Here is a 13,854-nt window from a genome sequence, read left to right as displayed (position 1 = left end):
AACTGTAGGAATAAGAAAGTTATTTTGAAATTTTGAACTTCACCTTCCCTTCCTGCTTTTAGAAAAAAACAACTTATTGGTGCCTATGTTATGTTATAGTTTATTCACTTTCTAATGAAACTTAGGTACTTTAAAATAACTGGAATACTCTATACATTTTTGGATGAAAAAAAGAAACTACAGTTCATTAAAGCAAAGTAAATTTTAACGGACATACTATAGTTTACCTCCTAACTTTGCAAAGATTTATGCACGTACTAAACCACTGTGAATACTGTGAATACTCCCACTAAGGTCAACAGAACCACACGTGGCACATACAATTAAGCACATAACCCTTTTACCGGATCAGGACCTTAGCTGCAAATCCTTTGGGAGCAAGATTGTGTCTTTATTTCTACTTTTACTTATTTATTTGTGCTTTATGTGTGTGACCAGTAGTTACTGAAAAACACCCCAAAACAGTAATGGTAATATTACACAACCAATTTTGAACCTCAACAGTCTTAAAACTTCAATTCAGGCACAAGGAAATAAACAGAGACACATTTTAAAAGAAATACAGTATTAAAATTCCATATAGCTGATCTCATCTGTCAGAAATGGACTGAACAGTTAATCTGGCAAAGGAAAAAGTTAAAGTACCTTTTTAATGTGAAAGAAGGTTGCTCAAATGGTCTAACTCATTAGGTATATAATACCCAGGGCCTCTGCTGTAGAGATAAATAGATAGCTTTGAAGATTACAACTGCTTTAAAATCAGTTGCTAAGAACTGGTGCCCGGAGCTTTTATTTGAACTTGATCCTAGCTTCCTGTATACAGTAACTGCATCTACTCAGTAGTTAATTTGCACTTCGACAGCCACCTTGTTTTGAAAGTTTAAAGCTTACTTTGGAGCAGATACGTTTCAATAGTACATGCTGGAGCTTCCTGTAATTGCTAAAAAGACTAACCTTGAAATTTAAGATTTTAAGGTTGGAGTAAAATTCCAAAACACACACAAAGGACTACAGTCCCACCACAAGCAATGCAGGGAAATCTGTAAGAACACATGCACTGTGCACTCAGTTGTGCCTCAGCAGAAGTATGTCTGGAAGAGGAGGAATTAGGAGTTTGCAAACTACACCAGTTTTGTGTGCAGTGTGAGGACAGCGTGCTGATCATCAGGTCTTAGTGTACCTGCTTAACAGGCATGTCCAGTAATATGTCCTGGGCAAAGCTGCTAGTGAAAAGGAGTCAATGTTTTCCTGTGGTTATCAATCAATGTGCCCATTAAAGAGGGGACGGTGGGGTTCATCTCCACTCACAGACAGGTAACTCCTCGTGTTTTGAGTTCCTTTTGTGTGAGAGGTAAACGAAAGAGGTAAAGCTCCTGAACATCTTCCCCTCTAATGCACTCCAGCTACAAAGGTCCTAATTTGGCATGGACAATAGAAAACTATCTATGGTCCATTTTATACATTTTATATTTTTTCTGGCATAAAACCAGTAACTTTATGTGATGGCAGTGTTGCAAACTGAACAAAATATCAAAAGGAAGGCAATTTGCTTACAGTGCACATTTGTAATCAAGGCAAATCAAAAGGGGAGAAGCTGTATTTGATGACTTTAAACTTTTAAGCCAATAGCATGCATGCTTATTGGCTTAAATTCAAAGTAAATGCAACAACTTTGTGGATGTGTAAAGAAATCTTTGGTGTTTAAAAGAAGGATTGTAAGACAATACAACTTGTACAAAGGAAGTATGGTCACTGTGTACAACGAAACGAAGTTTTGTGGAAAGAATGAATATGAACATAGCTATAAGCAACTTGTATTGCCTGTGGCAACAAATATTGACCGCTAGAAGCCAGTTCAATTGGCAGTAACATCAAGGTTCTGTTATTCCTTTTGAAACTAGACCATCCCACCCAAATTTACACCAAAAATATTAAAAAAATAGAACCCCCTCATGTAAAATATATTTTTGCCTTAAAATATATCTGTATCTATGATGTCTAACAGTAGAAATTCAGGGAAAAAATGATAACTTGATTTTCCAATTTTTCAGAGGCATATTTAATTCTTAGAGACATTATGTATAAAACAATTCTTTAGTTGTAATGCAACTCCTAACATGATATTTGCTATCCAAACTACATCATCAAAGAAGTGTGTGTGTATGTGTATGTTCAATGCAATTAAGCTTGAACTATGGAAATGTTAAAGAGCTGGCTTCTGCATGCAAGAATAATTCTCAGGTGTGCTGATTCTTCCTCATGTAAATGGAAACACTGTCCCTGCCTTTGGACATTGAATGTAAAAAGCAGGTGAAATTCCAAGTGAGGAAGAAAATCGTAGGTCTTCATCAGAAAAAAATTACCTTATAGACAAGGTTTTATTAAAAAGAATGACTTCATTTATATACTTAACCTATGCACAGAAATAAATGTTATTTTCCAAAGCAGCAGACTTCAGAGGGTAAAATCTTCAGTTCTTTGCTCACAACTCAAAGTGTAAACCTGCAGATCTGTGCTTATCCTACAAAGCTTTGAATCTTATAGTACAGTGTATATTAGGGTTTTTTTGCCTTTTATCACTACTGCTTCTTGACTGATCCAACAGCAGCAGTAGTTACAGCAAATGTATTCGTGCAACTAACAACTCTGTTTGCTGCTAGTGTTTTAGGCAGATTATAATCTAACTTGGATAGCACCTGACTAGCGGATCCAAAGCAATGGTAGCTAAGAGGAAGCCTAGAATCAAAGCCTTAGGTCAGATTCCCCAAAGGTAGTTAGGAGCCTAACTCCTAAGGAGATCTGAATCTCATGCAAAGTATTTATGTATCACTTGATTTCAGTGCGTTTTGTGTGTCAGGGCTCACCAACAGCCTTGACTGTCCCTGACCAGCCTCCTCTGGGCCCTCCCTCGTGAGCTCCCTGTGGGCTGATGTCAGGGAGGTGCCCGATGCCCCGGGCTGGGGGTGCCCCTGGCTGCCCTGCTCCCCTCACTCTGGGCAGCAGGACAGGCTCCAGCCGGAGAGGCCCTGCTCTGCTGGCTGTGGACTTGCAACCAGCTCCCCATCTCTGAGCGAGCAGCTGGTCCTCACTCTGCCCTGACAGTGGGCACCTAAATGTCATCATGGTGACTGTCATAAGTAGAACAAATAAGGCCAGTAATACCTATGGCAGTCATTTCCCACAACCAGCATGTATGCCTGGAAAAAGTCAAGAGACATGTTCTTTGTCTTAAATGTTGCTGAAGGGATTTTAGCTCGTTCAAAGTCTCTCTCCTTTCAGAACTTCCCATACCCTCCTAGACTCTTGCAGACTGGATGGTTTCTTCTGTGAAGCTCTGCAGGAAAAGAATACAGCTAGCACTCACACAAAGAAGCTCAGTCTACTGAATTCTGTAGTGACACTACTGCAGAGACTCACAAAGTCAAACTCTGTTCTTCCTCAGTTCTTCAACAACATCCATCAATATTTGTCTAAGAAGATGAAAAAGAAACTTGGCCTCTATATATATGAACAAGGACATGTGTTGTCTACCAGGCAAAAAGAAAAAGCAATAAAAATGGAGATATTTTTTCAACAACAAAAAATACACACACAATAACAAGAGGCGTTGTTTCCCATGTGCTTGGATAATCTTAGTAGATAGCTGATGAAGCAGCTGGATTACCTTCTAATTTTCATCAGTGAAGACGCTTTTGAGAACAGCCAGTAAAATATTAGCAAGATAGTACAGGAAAGCTTGCACTGTCACTACTCCAAGCTGTTATTTTTCATGTGCCTTGAAAACACTGTATTTTGGTCTCCAGGGACAGCATGCACATCGTGTATTTTTAAGAAAAACATTTCATGAAGGCAAAACATTTTCAGACCTTCCAAAACCACTGATTTTGGAAATCCTGAAAAAAATAGTTGAGCATATACTCAGACCAATTCTATGTTGTATATAGAAGAATCCCACGTGTCTCTTTGCTGCTAGGCCTGCAACATTTGCACTTACATATTCTATAGTTTAACATACGGCTATCTGAAAAGCTTCTTCATTGGACAAATGATGGCAGTTAGAAGAATAGGAATTTAAGAATGAGAAAAGAAATATAATGAGCTTAGAGGAAAGATGAAAAGTTGAAGAAGAGATGCAGATAAGGTCTATACCAATTCAAATCTTACAATAAATTCAAACTGGGAGCAAAGTGTAATGCAAAAAAAAATTAAGAGCTTGTAAAACAAATACAGGACTGGAAGGTCTCGAGGCAGGGCACAGACAACTCCATGCAGCTGAATTTTAAGAACTGTGAAAATTTATGTGGCAATAACCCACTTGAGATGAAGTGAGCCATTTGAACACTCTCTAAATGGCACTGATGAATGTTAGGAGGCAGCTTTCGTTAAGCACAGTCCAGATGTTTTAGGTAGAGCTTGGTTTAGTGCCTAGTACATTCACAACTTAGTTTGTGGCTCACAAGCTTCCCTGGGTAGATGAACCCTTGTAAACTGAGCAGCAGCCAACACAAAGGAATCTCAATGCAGAGTTCTTACAAGTATAATTTAATATAGGTAGTGAAGAGAATTAATATCACTAACAACTACATATGTGGCTGTCAGGCTATGGGGCCTTAGAAATGGGATACAATGAGCAGAAACCAGACAGGCCTGGATTTTGGACACCACTGCCCACCATATCGGATGCAAGAGGATTTGACTTGAAAATATATATGCAATAATTATTCTATATGTGGGATGCTCACATTGTCCCACAGGCTCTGAGTTACTGGCAGTGAGCAGAGCTAAAAGTATATATGGAAGAGATCCTTTAGAAATTCCCCAAGAAAAATAATGTTGATATGCCCACTGTGAAAAGAGTAGGAGAGAGGTTGAAAAGTGACACTTTTCAGGGACCATCCTACTATGAAGACTGAAAAGCAGTGCAGACACAGCAGTTCCCCATAACACAGTCCAGATTCAGTTTATTTCTCAAGATTCATGGGTTTAGGAGTGAAACCAACCTAGCTACTCTCTAAAATTCCAACCCCTTAATAAAAATGGAGAAGAAAAAATATGTTATAAAATATTAAGATGAACTTCAATCATGGAACACAGCACAGAGCATGCTAATGTCTTGCATTAAAGAGGAACTGTATTTAAATGTGATTTTCCATTGACTCCATGTTAACAACATGCAGAAGTGATGGTGGAGTGGCCCTTACAGGAGGATGGGTAGAACAAAAATGCAAAAAGGGTAGAAAAATTAAAATGTAAAAAGATACTATTTAAAGAATTATTTTAAAGGAGAAGAGGAGAGGAAAAGGAAAGAGCTTCTCTGAAGTTATTTACAGACAATGGTATAAGAAAGGGAATTGTGAAATATGGATCATTTTTGTTCAATTTTCTCATAGAAACTCAAATCCTGGTGTGTACATGACAAACCATGATGATTGGGCAGGCACCGAATTTATGTTATTATGAGTGCTTTAAAAGTAAAAGAGGAAAAATCAAACTGGGATTTTCATTCTGTTTCATTTGATGTTAACTGCAATGACCAACTGATATGTCAGAGAAACAATATCTTTCTTAATGCCTCAGTGCTCCCCACATTTGTAGGGTCAGAAATAACAATAAGCCAAATCAAAGGCATTTCATTGTTGGGATTTGAATCAGGCCCAGCATACGTCACTAGAGATCCTACAAAGTCTTTGCCAAACCCACAAAGGACTGGAGTAATTCCATAGCTCCATTCTGACATTTCTGAGGTTAGGCAATGGCTCACTATCTGCTGAATATCATGCAGATTAGCAGTACAGTGGCTTGTCATAGTGGCTTTCACAATAAATAAAGCACCAGTAAAGACACCAAATTAATTGACATTGCAGTACTCAAAATTAAGTTCTCTTTACTTCTATTGCTTATGACTTTAAGCTTATGTATGTTCTCACAATATTTGCCTAGTTTTATTACAGCTAAACTCCCTGAACTTTTTCATGGCCCAGTTGCAGAAAGCACTAGTGTGGGTACAAGGGAAGGGATAGGAACAAACAGCTTGGGGAAGAAAGGGTAGAAAGGGACTGCAACAGCACCAGCTTATACTGGTTTATTCTGCCAGTGAACAGACCCAAAAACCAAACCAGCATAAATAAACCAGGCAGACTAGCCTAACAGAGAATAATTTTATTCTCATTTGTATCAGCTCAATTTAGTAACTCCACAAAGCCAGTAGAAGAGGCATAGAAAATATAGCATCTGACTCTATTATTGCTTATCTTGGTAGAAGCAGGAGTTAAACTTGTTGTAAATAGGTGTCAGAGCACTTATGGCATGTTTACAGCCTGCATAGCAGCACTCCATAGAGATCCCTGAGCTGGCTCCAAGCAGGCTAGCATGTCCACAGCGTACAGGATTCAGTGCCCTGAATGTTTTCTGCCAGGGTGTAATCATATCCCCCTTAGCCTTTCAGCTTAGACTTGTACAAAGGCATTATTATTGCTATACAGAATGTAGCTTACCTGATAGGGTCTTAGAGCCGACTTGTTCTTTTCATGTTGATGACTGAGACTCAGTGTCCGGGCTTTCCTGGTCGTCTGTCTTTTGCAACTGATGAACCTCTAATTTAGAGCAGAAATTCTTCTTGTTAGCCCCTAAGGGGAAAAGAAGGAAATGATTGATATGGCTTAACTCTAAGTAATCTCAAAGTTGGTACACAGTCTCAAGTCATGCTCTAGCCACTTCTACAGCCAGTAGTCCTTTTGGCAAAGCGTGCTATTGATTCTAAGGGGCATCTCTGACGGGTGAGATGCATGTCCTTGTAGTGCCTATCTTCAGAGTCTAGTTTAGACTAGACTTTCAGCTTAGACTAGACATCTAGTTTTGAGGCGGATGATTTTAGGTTAGACGAATGCAATCTTTCTTATCATGGTACTTCATGTGATAAAAATGGCATATACCAAAATGAAATGATTCAATACTTCCTTGAGAACACTGGAGGGAGCTCACAGAAAGAGACAGGAAGAAAAGAGAAAAGGTGGCAAGAAAGAGAAGTCGTTCCAGTTACGTGCAAAGTTACGTGAATATTTACACCTATAGCTTGCGTCTCATTTCAATCCATGTACAAATGTAGGAAAGAGGTATTTCTGTTTCTATTAAATGCTAGTAATTCTTTGTATTTGTATCCTGGCATCATTGTAACTTTCTATTTTGAACATGTATATTTAGAAAACACACATAACAGGCCTTTTCTTTTTCATTTAAATTAATGTTTACTTGAGTTCTCTTGTTTCTGTTCACTTGGCTTCATGCTCTGCAGTCTGACATTTAATCTAAAATGAGGGAGAGGGACTTTGGCAAACTGTAGTTATACATCCCCTAGGAAAATACCATCATCTTCAGTGAACACAATATAATGAGGAGGTGTCCTATTACATAATTGAGGAGGCATTGTCTTTTATATGCATTCTGGTTCACTTTTCACACTAAATTAATCTTAATAAGCATCTGCTTTGAGTAAAGGGAGTTTTGTGATATTTCAACCATGACCTCTCTGGAAGTCCAAATGATTTCACTTTATTTTTCAGACTGGAGTATTCTTTTGAAACATTTCCCTTTACTATATGATAATCAGTGTGTTAACATGAGCTGATTAATCCCATCAGTCTAACACTGATACCATGGCTCATGTGCCCTTTCCCCAATAACCTCATGGCTGCAAAATCACTGGCTTCTTAAATGAATTCAGGGCAATCCTACAGATTATGTTATACAGGAGGTCAAACTTGATGATCACAGTGGTCCCCTCTGGCGTATAATCTATGAATCTGTAACTCAAACTGGAAGAAATACAAATAACTGCACAATAGCAGTAACTGAAGAAATAAAACTAGATGCTTTTAAGATAGAGCTTGATATATTTATGAAAAGGATTCTATGAGTTGGTTGCCTGCAATAGCTGGAGCATGGACTTGGTGGCCCTGCAGTCACTTCCAGATCTATTTTACTGTGTTTCAATTGCTCATCAGCTTGCTCTCATTTTTAATATTTATTTTAAAACAGTTTTTGATACAGTTACTAGGATAACAAATTAAAGATGGATTTTAGCTTTTTCAAGAAAGGCTCTCTTTCATTTCAGATGACAGACTGAATTGAGGCCTATGAATAATGCTTGTGTTGACCTGCCAGAATATGTCTTAGCAGCGATGAATTCTCAAATACCCAGGCTGAGTTTATTCATTTTGAAGTCAATGGGAGGGAAGGCAACACAACCCGGTGCTGAATCAGGCTGCATTTTAGCATATCAGCAATCATATACTGTGTTTTCTTTAAAAAATAAGAAAAGACTTTGCAAAAGCCACATTTGATTTTGTGAGTGTGACTTTTGCTATATAGTTTATCTGCTTAAAATTATACTACCATACGGCATGTGTTAAAGAAAATGTTCAAAATTTGCTGCAGACTTCCACAGTTCTCTCCTCCCCTAGTAGTTTGTAAGACTTGACAGAGTTGAAGCTCAGAGAAGAGCTGGACTGCATGAATATGGGAAATGGAGACATTTCCAAGAAGAGTAGGAAGTGGGTTTGGGAATTTATTCAGTAACACACAAGGATCTGGTCCAATTAAAATAATTGGTAAAATTTACTGGCTCAACGAGAATAAATACAGGGCTAACCATTTTAAAAGCAAGCTTCTTACTTACTCTGGAGATATGTCTCAGATGAGACAAAAGGAGATTCCAGTTCCTGTGTGTCATTAGCAGTTTCATGGCACTTTTTAATATGATTGAGATTGAGAAAAGGATTGTACACCATCATGTCCTGGCCAAATTTCATCACCAGTAACTATTTTTAACCGCCTTAATTTCTTATGTATAGTGTTGCTAGGTTTTACTACCCCTGCTGTGTTTTCCTCAAGATGTCCTTGCCTTCCACTGGCAGGTGACTAGCTCCTGGTATACTTTTGCTGCCTCATGGAAAGTTTTATGGAATTCTATAAGTATTTGTGAAACACTTGGAGCTACTTATTTGTAAAAGAGCTTGGAGATGCTGGTTTAAACTCATTATCGCTGTAAATCTCAGTATGTAAATCAAAAGCTTAAAGCAAGAGCATACTTGGTTTGCATCCTTTGGTAAGCTTTCCAGTCTTTTTCTCTTCTGCTCTTCTCTCACTCTAACATGAAGTTAAAGTATTTCTTTTATTAAAGGTTAATATTTATTGTATTGTTTGCATTTCTTTCTCTTCCTATTGGCAAAGCACCAGCAGATTGCTTACATAGTACAAGAAGCAAATGCACACAGACTCAGGGTGCAGTTCCATCGTCTCTTAAGGTAATGTGAGTTCAGGCTGGTGCTGAAAGACCTGTCCTGCCCGCTGCCAGCCCTGGCAGCCTATGCCCATGTGCTGTCATTACCACTTGTGTGTCTGCCCAGTCAACCAGATCACCTTGCGTTTTCTGTAGGCTTATATTTCCATCAGATTGGCTTGCTCATGACCACGAATGCCAGCACATTTCATGCAGTGAGAGTGCATAACCAGAGGCAACGGGGAGGTTAGGATTCCCTTTTTGAGCAGTGCCCCTGTGTAAGAGTGACATAAACTGATGGAGAAACCACACCCGTGATTTTTAAAGATCACTAGTGATTATGGCTGCCTCTGTTTCTGGGTATCTAATTTAAGATATTTTTAGAACATGTGAAATTCAAAATCCTTTGATAACCAGATCCCTTTAAGGTGCTCAAATTGAGCTCATCCAAAAAATTAAAAAAATTCTGAAAATCACAGCTATAATTCTCTTTCTTAGGGCTTTATGTCTAGGGAAGTCTTTCAGACGTGGATTATTTTGTTGTTACCTGTACAGAGCTGACCACCAAAAAAACCTTCTTTATGACTATGAGATGCAATAATACAAATAGGAGATATCAAAATAATAGCAAAGTCATATCCTAAGGTTAGTATCAACTGAGGGGATTTCAAAGATACATTAAAAGTCCTGTTTGTTTTGTTTAAAAAAAAAGTTAGTAAATTCCTTGCAGTGTATCATGTCACATGGATTTTAACATCTCTACCTCCAATCCAAATTTTAAATCAATATTACTTGCGTGGGTATGAGCTATCATGCATCACCAAACACATTTATTCAATTCATCGTCCCTTTTCATTTCCAACCCATAGTTGCCTGCAGCATACATGCTTAAACTTGCATCTGTAATTCATGTGTCAACACATTTCCATTAACTAATCACAAATTATCAACTTCAGTTCTATAGGTCTGACCACAGGTAAGCAGGTAAGTTTTCCCTTTGTCCAACACACTTTAGAACTCAGACGGAGATTTTGAATCTGATTATAAGTGATAAGATACGTAATGATAGCAATATTTTGTGCTTGAAACAGCATTTTTAGACTTGCGTGCTTCTGAATACATTTGTGTTTAGCTAAATTAGCATGAACCTATGGTGTGCATATAATCCAATGCATATGCATATGGGGTAATTCAGTGATTAAAAAAAAAGTTTAATAACTGTATTACTTAAAAATTAACTTGAATCATATGAACTACAAATGTGTCAGCTAAGAGGGTTTTAAAGGAGTATTATCTGTAGGAGAAATATAACTGTGGGTTAGAATTTGCCTTGGAGAAGAATATTACTTTAGTATGGCCAAGGTGGTCCTTCCCAGCTGATTCCCCAGGTAAGAAGGAAGGTGACGTGCCTCCACAGCTTGAAACCACTTCCCAAAAGTTCTGTGGTACCACTGTTAGAGGAGTCTGGTTCTCTGCGATGCTTTGTGGGCAGAGATGAAAGGGCAGTTGGTCTGTAGGGAACAAGCCCACAGCCCCAGCGCATGGAAAACTCTTGTGTTATTCACAGCTGCCACTGAGGGAACTCAGAAGAGTTGAGTTAGCTTGGCTACTGCAAGAGTGAGAGCACAGCGCTGGCGGACAGTCGTATGTGTTTTCAGCTTTGTGAATTCAGGGACCTTAGGTATCCTGTGTGCTCTCTGGCAGCCTATGACCACTGGTGGACACGTGTCTCTGGAGCCCACTTATGAATTCAGTAAAGTATCTCCTTTCTTGTGTTCTTTACAAAAAGAACTAAACTAACTCCTTATTGTGAATTCAGTTTCAGATAGTGTTAGGTTGGGCTAATTACTGATATGAATTATAGCAGAGAGTTTGAAGACATAAGTTTCCATATGAACGTACAGAAAGTATTCCTAGACATCAGTTAGAGAACGCTACCTCAAAAGGAAAACTCTAGTACAATCAGACAGCTCTAAAACCTTTCCACTGGCACTTCTGTTACATTCATACATGAACTACAAAAAATAAAAGGCTATCTTTTCTCTCCATTCATATCCTAAAGATTGCACTTTTCTCACTGACTTGAAGATAGGAAGCAGGGCAGATGTAAAGCTGGTAAAAATATGTAAATGTGATTGGTTTTATCGGAAAGAGGCCTCATTCTGTAGTTTTTGTAAAAGCAGCAATAATCTTTCTTTTCATTTCAAAGGGTTAGTTTGCTTTTATAACAATTTCTGTTTCTCATGTGGTTTATCACAATAATTCCTTATTTGCATGACAAGTTTTACAAGCAAAATAGTTGACTGCAAAATATTAAAACCCCTGACAGCTTCTTATTAAAACAGTGTCAAATGTTGAACCCACTTGTTCAGCTTTTTCACCACCTTTCTCTCCCTCACAGTGAATCACTGAAAACTAGTGCTAAGAAAGTGAACATGGATTTTAGCATTTGTCCCAAAAATAGTTTAAAATTATGTCCAAATTGTTAACCAGTCCATTTATGCATATTCATATATTTCATTTATACTTTGAAATCAAATTGGTGTATTCCTACAGATTCTCAGTCTTTGCGTGAGATGATTTTGAAGCCGTGTCCACAGTCAGGTCTTGTCAAAATTTAGCTAAATTGGTAAAGGCTGTTAAACCAAAACAACCCTTTTATATTGAGACAGTCATATTAGCACAAACATGGTCATAGCCTATTTGTTCACACTTGACTGCATTTATGACAGCTTAACTATTTTGAAAAGAAAATGTCTTTATGATAATATAACTGCATCCAGACTAAGGGATTCTAACAGTTTAATTTGTCTTTTTGTTTGTTTGTTTGTTTGTTTGTTGCAGTTTTTTTCAAATTATTGATTTGGTCAAATCGTTGGGTGCAAAAACTGAGTGTAGATCAGGCCTCAGATCATGCTCTTATTAGCAAACCAAACACTGGTTTTGTTTTTGTTGCTGACGTTGTTTGTTTTCATTGCTGTCTGAATGAGCCTTTTATGGTCTCTGCCTTTGCCTGGCTGACTGCACCCGATTGTATTTAATTACATTTACTCAGTAGTTTTAGCCGGGATCACCGGCCATTACCTATCAATTCCAATCACTATTATTTAAATCCAATGACTCAGAATCAGAGAATTTATCTTTTACACACTTATTGCCTAAACATCCAGCATAAACATGCAGAGATCTGGAGGACTTGTTCTGACTGTGCTGATTAAAGGCAAAGAGCAAGATGGATGGAGTCAGTTGTGATCAGCAGGCTACAGCGTCCTGCTGTGCTCCAGTCTCTGCCATTGTGCTGGGCTCTGGGTACCAGACTTGCCATGGTCCTCTCAGCTCTAAAAGGAAAGCGGGCTTTGTTTGCCTGTAAGCATCTGCAAACTGTTCTGACACATGATCTACCCTCTCAGCAAGGCCACTCATTAGGCTGATTATCACTTCAAAGTTTGTATTATCATCCATCTCTAAAGGCAATTAGGAATGGGTGGCTTTGAGTATCAGACACTGGGTGACACTAAGTGACTCATCTTTATTGATTCTTTTGTGAGCAGAGACAGTGATTGAGATGATAGGATTGCAGCCTACCTGCCCCTTTGACTGGTAAATACTGAAGAAAAACGGTGTGTAATTAACTGACAGTTAATATAGGTTCTGTTTAGTGTTCAGAAAGCACAATAGTGGAAGCTGCCCAAAAGGAACAAAGTAATGAAACTCCTTTGACAAGTTAAACTCTAAAGCCAACTGTGTAATTATCTGACAGTTAAAGGGGGGAGGGGAGGACTTGGTTTAGCATTTATGAGACCAAAGGAATTCCTGCGCCTGAACAATGGGGACAGTTACTGACAATAATCATAACAGCGACACAAAATATTTGTTTGTGCAAGTCTGGCTTTCAAGTGAATAACGATTGGTTTCAGGGTCAGAGGAAGCCTTGCAGTTCCGCACCGCGGTGCTGGTGTCGCGGCTCCCTCCGGCTGCCCCGCCGAGGCCGCGCAGCAGCCGCCGGGGCCCGCCTCGGCACCGCGGGGCCGGGGCCGTCCCTCCGCGTCCCTCGGCTGCTGCTGAGGAGCCCGCCTCGCACCACGGGGCTACGGCCTGCGCTGCGCGGAGAAGCGCCTTGGCAAAACGCGGTCCACCCTGGCTAGCGTTCCCATGTAATGTTGTCCTGCTAACAAGCCCTTCGCTTTCCCACACCGTTAGAAATACTCCTTTTAACGTAGCGACACAAGGCATCTGCCGGAACAAGCCGACCAACACCGGGGCAATTCAGAGGCACGCTTACTGGTCCTCGGCCACAACACGATAAGCTGTGCTCCACGGACACGCTCTCCCACGACGCAGTGCTCACTGTAGGAATAGCCTGCCCGGCTGCATTTTGAAATCCTCTGCGTGAGGATTCCTCACAGTCAACAAGGAAGAAAAAGTCGAATTCATGTTCCAATGTGAACCATACTATTTTGGAAAAGGTGATAGTCTGTTATCTTCTGGAATGCACTAAGGAGAGAGCTACTGACTTTTAAAGTTCACAAAGAAGGAGTGTCATTACTGGGATGAGCCTTCTGGGAGGTACCGAGGTC

The sequence above is a fragment of the Ciconia boyciana genome, chromosome 5 (genome assembly GCF_034638445.1).
Source record: "Ciconia boyciana chromosome 5, ASM3463844v1, whole genome shotgun sequence".
Taxonomy (NCBI): domain Eukaryota; kingdom Metazoa; phylum Chordata; class Aves; order Ciconiiformes; family Ciconiidae; genus Ciconia; species Ciconia boyciana.
This window is presented reverse-complemented; position numbering follows the sequence as displayed.